We start from the raw sequence: 12093 nt of genomic DNA on the forward strand, positions 1-12093 counted from the left end.
GTAACACTTTATTTGACAAAGGCATTATAAGACTGTCATGAAACCAAATGAACCACCATGAACCTTTGAACCAAAGCAAAGTCTTATTGTTTCAAAAATCTTCATTTGGCCATCACTGCTCCCTTGGGGGGAGACAGTCAACCTCTGCTGCCACCTGCTGTCAACACTGTTGTCATCCAACATTCCTCCTAGGATGCATTGCGGCACTACAGATGTAAATAACAATCAAAATTCATGTTCTGTGCTAATTATTTCTTCAGTTACTGTTCCAGTTGTCTCATTAATTGCTAGCTATTGTATTTGGTAACATTTGCTTGGATAGTGGTGCCACAATACTGTCATAATTATTACATGACACCGTCATAAGCATTATTGAATGCTTATAATAGATGTCGGTTAGTGTCATCCAGCAAATCATCTCACTTTTGAATGGACGTAAAAGATCTGAGCTGGACATATTTGGAGTTAGTGACATAATATGCCACATGACACATATTGACATCTGTCATAAGCATTCAGTAATGCCCATGATAATGTCATGTCATAATGATGACGTTCTTATGACAGTCTTATGATGCCATAATACTGTCATAATTATTACATGACACTGTCATAAGCGTTATTGAATGCTTATAATAGATGTCGGTTAGTGTCATCCAGCAAATTATCTCACTTTTGAATGGATGTAAAAGATTTGAGCTGGGCATATATGGAGTTAGTAACATAATATGCCACATGACACATAGTGACATCCGTCATAAGCATTCAGTAATGCCCATGATAATGTCATGTCATAATTATGACGTTCTTATGACGCCGTTGTAAAATAAAGTGTTATCTATTAACCCAAATAAATCATCAAATAAGCCGCATTGGACTATAAGCCGCAGGATTCAAAATGAGGGAAAAAAGTAGCGGCTTATAGTCCGAAAATTAGGGTATTTTTTTTTCCCACTATACTTCAGTTTACTGTACATAACCTGTTTTGACCAGAGCATGGAAAAGGCCAAAAACGCCGATGACTATACCTGCTGTTTATGTTGAATTATCAAATATAAAACTTTTTTTTTTGCGTTGAATGTTCATCCTAACATGTTGAATAAATAGGTTCAAAACGGTTCGGTGAGCATGTTTGGTTGTCAATAGGACATCAATATTACAAATTTTTGACAAAACAATTTTGGATTTTTTTTTTCTTTGTCTTTATGGTCCCAAAATGTTGATTTATAATTGGTCAGTGAAGAAAACAACAGTTTGGACATGAAGTTCAAGGTTTCCTGAAAAAAGGAACCAAACCATGCCACTGCAAAGGAAACATCAAAGGCATGCAAAATCAGACAAAACATGTCGCATTAGTCCTACCATGCGGTCCAATAGATACACGGCTCCCACCCCGAGCAATATGGGCGCGCCGACCAGCAGAGCGAGCTGCCAACGGGGGACGGCAGTGCCTGACAGCGGCTCGATTAGCTTGGATGCAGCCATGATGAGAAACCCTGGTGTGGCTAGCTAGTCAGCAGCACTGGGCCAGTCGTCTTCTTTATCACATGCGCCATGAGGAACTCTGGGATATGAGATGATGGAGGGAGATATGGGACAAAAAGATTTGTTGTCGTATTTACACAATCGTGTTTGTATATAAAATATTTGTGTTCTTATATAAATATTCGTACTCAATGAGGACGCACTACTCGCTCCTTGTTACACGTGTCTTTGTAATCACGCATCACAGAGGTGCCAAAGTGGCAGAGCTCTAATACAGTTACTAAGGTTACCGTCATGCTAATTCAATCCGGGGCATATTTAAATAAAATGTTTTATCCCATTTTATCCCATCACGGGCTTACACATTTAAGGAAACCACAAATAACACTACCTTATATTTTAATAAATACATTCCTACTTGTTTGCATAAGGCAGTGTTTTTTCAACCGGCGTGCTGTGGCACACTAGTGTGCCGTGAGAAAATATCCAATATCGCATTTTTGTGGTTTTGTTTTTACTTTGTCGGGCGGTATTGCACGTCGCTTTCAAGAACTGCTTGGATTTGTAGCCGTCAGCAACCATGTGGACCCCAGCACGTCTGCTGTACATAATTTGATCACTCGTCAAGTGTCAATATTAGGGCTGTCAAAATTATCGCGTTAACGGGCGTTAATTATTTTTTTTAAATTAATCACGTTAAAATATTTGACGCAATTAACGCATGCAATGAATGACCCGCTGGGATATTGCCTCAAACATTTAAATGAGGCCGTTTATGGACATTAAGAGGGAAGAGAATGCCACCGGCCGCTTGGGGGCAGCGCCGTTCCATACTCATGTTATGTCTTCTAAACGTGGGAGAATTAGTAGTTGTGAGACGTTTATGCTGTATTCACAATGCAATGCAAATTGCTATTTGTGCTCTACACATATTTCGGTAAGTTTTCTTTCTTTTAGTGACAATTATGTGTCTCTTGTTTTATTTTGGGTAAGATATGTACAGATCAGGGGTCGCGTTAACCGAATATTTTCCGTCGTTGACCGTTTTTTTAAAAACGGTGACGGAAAAAACTGAAGTCCGTCCGTCATTTTGACAGATTGCAATTCACACCCCAGACCACAGGGTGGCGAGTGAGCATATTAATTAGTTATTGTCTCTCTTAATGCATGACGTCGTTGGCTATTCTGTCAGAATATTGTAGCGTCACCGGGGTCTGGCGGCGGCAACATCAACGCGACGTTCTTATTGGTGCACCCGCGTGGACTACATTGCCGCCTGTGTATAGACTCCAATCACATGACGTCACAACTCCGCCCCCCTGACTGGAGCCGACATATTGTGTGTCAGCTCGTTGTGTTTGCACATTACCGCTACGTACATGCCTCCTATTACGGCGTGTTTTTCTGCTCGTTAACATTAATTATCAAAATTGTGAAGGCGTGTGTGGCGGTTGGTTGCAGTAACAGAAAAGATAGACGGAGAGACTTGAAGTTCTACCGTATTCTGAGAGACCCGAAGAGGAGAGCGAGATGGACTGCTGTAATTCGACAAGAAATCTGGGCACCAAACGATCACCACAGACTATGTAGTAGTCATTTTATATCTGGTAAGATGCATTTAATATATATTTAGAAGATTTTGGGCTGACAACCACAATTAAGATCATTGTTTGACGTTTGTGATTGGGGTCTATATAGTTGCCTCTTTTTCTTTGGGGGCGCAGTTGTTGTTTTGTTGGTGGTAAGCAGAGTAAAAAGAGGGAGAAAAATACCACGACTTCCGTGTCTAATTTTTCGCCGCCAAGCAAGCGTTACAATATTATTTAAAAATGAATGAAAACTAAATACTATTGAATATGTCATCATTATCATTTAAAAAATTTAAGTGACGGGTAAAAATAGATTATGACCGGGTTTTATGACCCTGTCAGTCAAAATGACAGACAACGAAAATGTCTAGCGCAACCGCTGTGCGGGATATATATATATGGCTAATACATATTAGGTCCAACATAAAATTCCAACCTCCTCTTCTTCCTCCAACTCTTCAAAAACTTGGATCTCCTCCATTGCGCTGGATCTATCGCTTATATGGCTGTTTGAATCATTGTTTGAAGGGCTTTGTATGGCAGCCGTATGTATAGAGCTGCCATCGCTGTTCCTGGTGTGACGTATCACTTCCGGGTTCGTCCCCTTTCAGGCTCGAACTTCGGAAACGCGATTATTTTTTCAAATATACAACATATAAATGATTTTTTCATGCTTTATCTGTTGGACAATGTTGAATTACTTTGATTGTGACCCTATTTAGCATGTTTTGAAATGACTTCACATTTCTGCTTTAACTAGCTAACTAGCCAGCCTCACTTGTAAACTGCAGACAAAGAGGAATGGGTAGGCAGTGGAAATGGGTTAATCTGTTCGTGATAAATCAGTGTTAAATTTATTCAGTCGTAGTTTATAAAAACATTACAGAGTGAACGATTTGAAAGATAAAGGTAAACAGCAAAAACACACAGAAATATTTATCAACGCGTGAGATTTCCTCTTGTGATCTGATGGGATGGTAGCATACCTTATGAAGTGCTTATGATTGTGAAATGCCAAAGAAACATCCAATCTTACCTAACTTTCTAAATAAAACCTAATGTGATTGCAGGTGAACCAGCTTAATATCCAGACTGGGCACCATCCCTACATCTGGGACACACATCTGTTACACCGATTATTATTAGATTTTTCGTACAGTGCTTGCATTTTGAAACGTCGTGAAAAAAATCAATGGGAGCCATTGGCGTCATTCTTTGACAAATTTTAACCAGGAATCGGGACTGTTTTACGCCCATATATATATATTAAGAATTCAGGGATTGAAGCATTCACAAGAAGTTCAACGTAAAAAGCTCTGCTATGGACTGGTGGTAAGGCGGCGCCACAGTGAACTTAAAGATGAGCCTTTTAAGTGAAATTAATCCTTCGTGCACGGTTTCTTTTGCTTCTAACCAAAAATCGAGAATGTTTTACGGCTGTATTTATAAAGAATCTAGGGATTTAAGCATTTATTCACAAGCAATTCTAGTAAAAACCTCATTGTTTTGCTATGGCTGCCGTGTTGGATTTTGTATCGAGATTTTATTTTAGACATTTCTACTTCCATATTTAAAAACAATCAGCTTTTACATTTTTTTTTTTTTATGTAACATTTCAATCTAATAACTCTCAGTAAAACACCATGGTCCTACACCAACCCCTACGCCGATGGCAACAAGCAGATCTTCATCTACTTTGACTCCGTGCACCTTTGGAAGAACATCTACACCAGCAGCAATAGTCCAGTATTCATTTGCATGCATATTCTATGTTCAATACTTTCTCACCTGCAATATTCAAAGCATTAACTTTAAAACAGCTACTCATTCATTTCGATTATTTGCACCGCCTGAACATATGACTATCTCATGCACATTTCATGTTTATTTAGATTTTATACTTGCAAGTCACTTTGAGATTTTCATTTACACTGCACAGTAAAGGGAAATGCTCCATAGTTGCATTGTACACAATATAGGACGATTCTAATCTAATATATTGTATAATAAATTGCGATATTGTATACAATTTATAAAGATACACGATAATATCGGTCACCGATAATTATCGGCCGATAATGGCAATTATGACGTCACACAGATAATCCAGATAATTAAAAAATTCAACCGATAATGCAATCCGATAATTATATACTTGATTTTGCCTCCAAATGTGCGCAACCGAAGAATTCAGCAAGTCGCCTCCTCAACCCCTCCCCTCTCTGAAGCCCCTGAGGGAGGAGGGGTTGAGGAGGCGGAGTTACAAGACAAGAAGTAGTTGAATATTATGGCGGCTGTTACTAAAAAAACGACGCTCTCGCCATCTGCAAAACGTACCGTATAAGTTCCACGAGGCAGAAAGAACGCGTCCTCATTCAAAACCACTAACCCAGCAGCCATTTAAAACTGCATCACAAAGAATTTTGGAACAAATACGAGGCTGCTGCTAGCAGGAATGCTAAAGCTATTGTAAACACTAAGTTAAACTACAGGGCTTGTGACGATACAGAGTCGGGCTGTTTGGGAATGCAGCCCAAGGTGGGTGGTAAATTCGCATCTAAGGCTAAACACCGGCACTACTGGAGACCGATAGTCGGCAAGTAGCCGTCTTCTGACGAGCCCGCCGCTCTGGCCAGTCCGGCAGGCCGCCGCCTCGCCATAGGCGGGGCGGGCCGAGACCGGTTCCCCGGCCTTTGGACCTCCGGCAAACACCCCGGTTTCTCGAGCGTTCCCCCACGGCGTGCGAGCAGAGCCAGGACCCGAATACGCCGCGGCGAACCGGCCGGATTATCCGCCACCGAGACGAGACGCAGTTTTTTTTTTTTTATACCTTAATGACCCGAGAACCAAGGCCCTGGATAAAAGAAATAATGCAGTTTATACGACCACCATTCTTCATGAAAAAGTGATGTCCGGTAAGCAAGCTTATCATGACGGCACAGTGGTTATAAGATAATTTAAACATGGAGAAAACGAAGTCAGCCAGTCAATAATGCATTCACAATGTGAAATGACGAGCGGTCAGATGACTTTGTAACGCTGCCTTTATTTTCGGCTTAATAAAACTCAGGCACAAAACAACACGCACGTGGATGCGAGCTCCAACTCCGTCCAAATAGTACTGCCGTGTAGCAGTTTAGCTGCTGTAACGCAAATGTCGTGAAAGCCGCAAATGTAAACAAAGCGCTCCAGAATGGGTACATGACATCTCGCTCTTTTAAAGTAATCATTTTCACAGTGTGCAACAAAGCATATAACATTAGCAATCACTTTTCAAATTATTTAACTTATTTCTCTGCTCAATTACAGTCACAGTAGGTAATCAAATTCTTAAATCGATATTCTGTAGCCACAAATATTCAAAATCTTTCCTTCTTCAAGTTTTTTTTTTTAGGATTAAGTATAATAATGTATTGCTTAAAACAAGGCTGTTAAGATTATTTTCAGCTAGCTATTTTTCTTCCAAGAAATCTGAGAGAAATACACTTGAAGCGATGGCAGATAATTTCACTTATTGCCAATAGATTTACACTTAAAACTGACTAGTTTTAAGGAGGTGTGTTTTGCAGCGGATTAATGTTATATATGTTAGGAATGGCTTAAATGCATTTTTGTGCAACTTAGGTATTTACTCTGTAAGTAATTGTTGCCAAAGGTTTACCATTACACAATGTCAGACAATCTGTCATTATTTAGATGTTTGAACTGACGACTTGTTCATACTTTATGTTGAAAAAAAGCAATAAATTATGTTTTTGCACAGTAATATTTTCTTTTGTGTATACTTTAAAATTTTACATAAATCTTTTAATAGGATTATCGGCTTGACATTATCGGTTATCGGTTGGAATGAGGAGGAAATTATCGGTTATCGGTATCGGTTGAAAAATGCATTATTGTGCATCACTAACAATTTATTAATAATCTATTTACAATATATAGTTTATTCTGCATGGTTTCCTCAAGTATTAAGTTTCTGATGTGAAAATTTAGTGATTTATTATGTGTTGAAAACTGGGGGGGGGGGGGATGGAAGTTGCTATTTTGGGCAAAAACATATATACATGTTTAAGATTGCTATTGATCCTGAAAATATAGGTGATTATCTCTGCATTTGCTGATTTTTGTGCATCTAGTGTAAAATCTGAGAATTTTATAGCCATTTTATGTTTTGTTATACTTATATAAAAAATAATGAATCGGGATTTTATTAGCGAACGACTTTGAATTCTTTCAAGCCGCTGCTCATGGAGACTTCAATATGGCTAAAGCAGGTGCCTCTTTTGGTTTTGCAGCTTTGGTTTTGAAAATGTTTTTTTTAAAATAGGCCCCCCCTAGGGATCGGCCCTGTTTCCCGTGTCCTGTAAAGTATTATGAAGTCCATAGCTTTAAAATGAGGTACAACACATTACATTAACATGTTTTAAGAAGAAGGAGCAGTGAATGTTTTGACGTGTAAAATGTGACTCAACGTGCTGAAATAGTGGCCACAATTGTGCATGAATATTTTCCAAACTAAATTGCAAACTGTCTGGGCATGGTTTACGTTACAATTAAAAAATGAGTATCTTTGTAAAGATTAGACTTGAAGCTTCAAAAGGAGTGAAGGAATTTAGTCCTCCCAGCCCAAACCCCACGGGGAGGCCGGCAACAGAACGGAAATGTGCTCCGCTGCTTGACGCCCCCGAAGAGCCAGGCCAGGAGGAAGCCAAACTCCGCGCGTTCCTCTGTTAACCCTTTGCACACTGACTCCATGTTTCAAAAGCTTGAAGAACACTCGCCGAAAACAGGTTGACAATTTATTTGTCGACAATGGTAAAAAACAAGGCAAAAACAGACGACGGAGGGACAATTCTGGATCCAAAACAAGGCTACATGTTTCCGAGCAGAAGAAATCTGTGTCATCTCAGTGTCCAGTCTTTTTGAAGTCTTTGCTGACGCGGGTCTTGTCGAAGGCGTTTCTGGGCGTTGCTCTTGGGCCGCCCCTGCTGTGGCCGGTTTTGGGCGGCTTAGGTTCGTGCGCGGATTGGGACGCCCGCTATCAACTTTGCTGCCCAGGCTGGTTGTACTTGTTTTAGGACAAAGCGCTTTGTCCTTGGAGTTTGCTGGGAGAGCAGATTATCCGAGTTGGTGCGTCACTCTTGTGATAAGACGGCATTGTGTATCTCTTCTATTTCTTCTCATTAAACTATGGTGTGCTATTTATTTTATATTAGTAGTGTAGTCCTACCGTAAATATGAAAATGATACTATTTCCTGATGAATTATATTACGTGTGTTAGACTAATGCAAACAGTTAGACAGTGCCTACGAAAACCTGTACCATATGTATGTGTTAGACTATATATGTGTTAGACTAATGCAGACAATTATACGGTGTGTGCGATGACGATATCGTTTCTCCTTCAATCCCCCTCACGAGCCCCGACAGGGGATCGTAAAAACATGGATGTGGCCTTAGAACTTAGCTTTATCAAGTGGTGGAAGAAATGTAGCAATTGATGAACAGTTTAAACAGGGATGTGCGAAATTTGTCCGCCTCAGGACTCCTGTTAAGTACTCTTTAAAACAATATGATACCGCCTCAAAGGGTTAATCCTTGGTTGTCTTTGGTCCCGTGGCTATAGGCATCAGCTCACAGTGCCCCACAACACATGACAGTAGCATGTTTTAAGAAGGAAGAGCATGTGAAAGAATTTCTTCATGCTTAAAACACTATCATTATACATCATATTTTGTATGCTTTTGTTATGCTTGCATGAGAACATTGTAGCATAGAGCATCATTGTTATATTAACCTGTTTGAGTGTGCCTTCCCATAGCCTTGACTATTGTAGACTGTAGCACAACATGCCCAAATATGGACTGTTATGTTCCTGTGTTTTCCAATATGCCCTGAATGAATACAATGGGCGACTGTGGCTTATCAGACTGAGCTCATCATCGTTCTAGCCAGAGCCGGTGTTCAAAGTCATAACTTGAGGTGGTTTTTCCTTTACTGGAGATGTTTTTCTGTGGAAAACCACCAGCGTTGACACTTAAGTTTTACTTTTGTTTTCATAGGTATCGTTTCACAGTAAGCATCCTTGGGTAACGCCCTTTCAACAGTGTAAATGTCCAGCCTCTATTGTACTTCTGGGTGATCACAGCTCCTGGCTGAATCACATCATTTTGTACCGTTGATATATCATGTTTATAAAGTCTTCGAAGCAGGCAATCTTTGGTTGGTCGTATTCATTTTTCTAATCGAGCTATTGAGGTAACACTTGTCTTGAAGTTCAAACTTGAGCTTTCCTGACAGAGTTTGGATGTTTTGACCTGTGAAATGTGACGAAACGTGCTGAAATACTTTCCAGATTAACATGCACACGGTTTGAGCAACAACTAAATGACTGATACCATTGTAAAGATTATGTGATCTTAAGTTTTAAAATGAGTTACAAAACATGACATTAGCATGTTTTTATAAGGAGGAGCAGTGAATGTTTTGACCTGTGAAATGTGACTAAAAGTGCTGAAATACTGTCCACAATTAAGCATGAATATTTTACAAACTGAATTGCACACTGTCTGGGTATGGTTTACGTTACAACTAAAAGACGGATATCTTTGTAAAGATAATACTTTAAGCTTCAAAATGAGGTACAACACATGACATTAGCATGTTTTAAGAAGGAGGAGCAGTGAATGTTTTCACCAGCAAAATGTGACTAAACGTGCTGAAATACTGGTCAGAATAACATGCAAACTGTTTGCACGCGGTTTCAGCAGCAACTAAATGACTGATATTTGTAAAGATTAGACTTTAAGCTTTAAAATAATGTATAAAACATGAAAGTAGCATGTTTTTAAAAGGAGGATCAGTGAATGTTTTGACCTGTGAAATGTGACTGAAAGTGGTTAATTGCTATCCAAATTAACATGCAAACTGTTTGCACACTGTTTGAGCAGCAACTAAATGACTGATATCATTGTAAAGATTAGACCTTCAGCTTTAAAATGAGGTACAACACATGACATGCTTTGAAGTAAGGTATTAATGATGGGAAGATCGATACCAAAATATCGATATTTCGATCCAGCGCGTTGGGTTTTAGGTATCGATCCCCGAGCAAAAGTATCGATATTTGGAATTACTATACAGTATTATATTTTCTTTGTCTATATTTTTGTGAAAATCTTTTCTTCTACTTTTCCCTTTCGCGTTCTACACGCACATAAGCAGTGCACCGGCGTCTGCTCCCGCCCCCATTTACGTCCCTATCCTGTGTATCGATCAGCATGCTTTTCCTCCGCCCCTCTCACGAGGCACCAACACTGCCACAACAAACATTTGAAAGCTGGCAGGCTGGTAGCATGGCTGCGGCATTGACGACAGAACGTAAAAGAAGTGTCTGGTTTGGACATATTTCAATTCAATAAATAGCAACGAGGCTAAGTGCACAGTTTGTGCCAAAACTGTCAGATATTGTGGTGATACCACAAACCTCACGAAACACCTTCAGGTGCATCCCGAAGCACATGATGAATTAAATGAAAAACCTGCCGCTCAAGCCGAGGAGGACACGAGAAAAAAAACCACGCTGCCGGAGCAAAAGCAAAGCTCTTAGAAGTGGCGGTTGCGAAAGGCAGGACTTATCCAGGTAACGTAGGTGCTAATAGATAATCCGAGGCAATATAAGCATAAGTGGCTGATGTGCAATATGAAACAATAAATATGGCGTTTTTGTCATATTTACCCAAAAAGAACTTTGCAGCACCATTGAGTATGCTTTGTAATGGAAAGTTGTAGCTACATCTTGTTTGTGAAAAGCAAAGTTCATACCGCATTATATAAAAAAGGTCAAATGACTATAGTGACAGTGAAGTATGACTGTAACCAGGGGTCGCGTTAACCGAATATTTTCCGTCGTTGACCAATTTTTTAAAACGGTGACAGAAAAAACTGAAGTCCATCTGTCATTTTGACAGGTTGCAATTCACACCCCAGACCACAGGGTGGCGAGTGAGCATAATTACCGTATTTTTCGGACTACAAGTCGCTCCTGAGTATAAGTCGATCCAGCCATAAAATGCCGAACGAAGAGAAAAAAAACATATACAAGTCCCACCGGAGTATAAGTCGAATTTTGGGGGGAAATTTACTTGTTAAAATCCAACACATAGAACAGACATGTCATCTTGAAAGGCAATTTAATATAAAAATACAATAGAGAACAACATGCTAAATAAATATACAGTGTACAGTGCATGAACAACGAAATGTGAATATACTGTCCTACACTACAGCTCGGTCCTGGCTGTACAGCGAACTCCCAAAGGACAATGCTGGACGTTCGTATAATTTGCTGAATCAATTTGGTCCTCGATAGAAAACAGGTTCGCATTAACGTAAATAAATGATAATTAGGTACTATTAGTAATAAGTAACAGGTTAGCATGCGTTTGCTATCATTAGCACATCGTTCAAACAACCACACAACTGGCTCTAAGTGTCCGATCACGGGTGGAAAACACACAACAACAACAGAAAAGATGATACACGCAGGCGTTGCCTCTGTAGAGATGATTTAAAAGCATAAACAATGAAAGTAGGTTTGCATCCGTCTATTCTCTCTAGCTAACTCACTCACTCAGAGCTACGTAGCTGTCAGTCTTCTTCTGGCGTGTCACGTAAACAAGTGCGAGTGCGCCCTCACGTGGGCGTGAAAGCGCCACAAACTAAATGCATCCATTTCAAGATAAAAAAGTCAATAATTCAATTGAACATACACTGCCAAAGGCAGAACGCGAACGTGGCCATAGCTATAAAGAGTTATTCAGATAACTATAGCATAAGAACATGCTAACAACTTTACAAAACCATCAGTGTCACTGCAAAACACCAAAATAACATGTGAAATTATATCATAATGTGTTAATAATTCCACACATAAGTCGCTCCTGAGTATAAGTCGCACCCCCAGCCAAAATATGAAAAAACTTATAGACTTATAGTCCGAAAAATACGGTAATTAGC

This window comes from Corythoichthys intestinalis, chromosome 3 (assembly GCF_030265065.1).
Source record: "Corythoichthys intestinalis isolate RoL2023-P3 chromosome 3, ASM3026506v1, whole genome shotgun sequence".
Taxonomy (NCBI): domain Eukaryota; kingdom Metazoa; phylum Chordata; class Actinopteri; order Syngnathiformes; family Syngnathidae; genus Corythoichthys; species Corythoichthys intestinalis.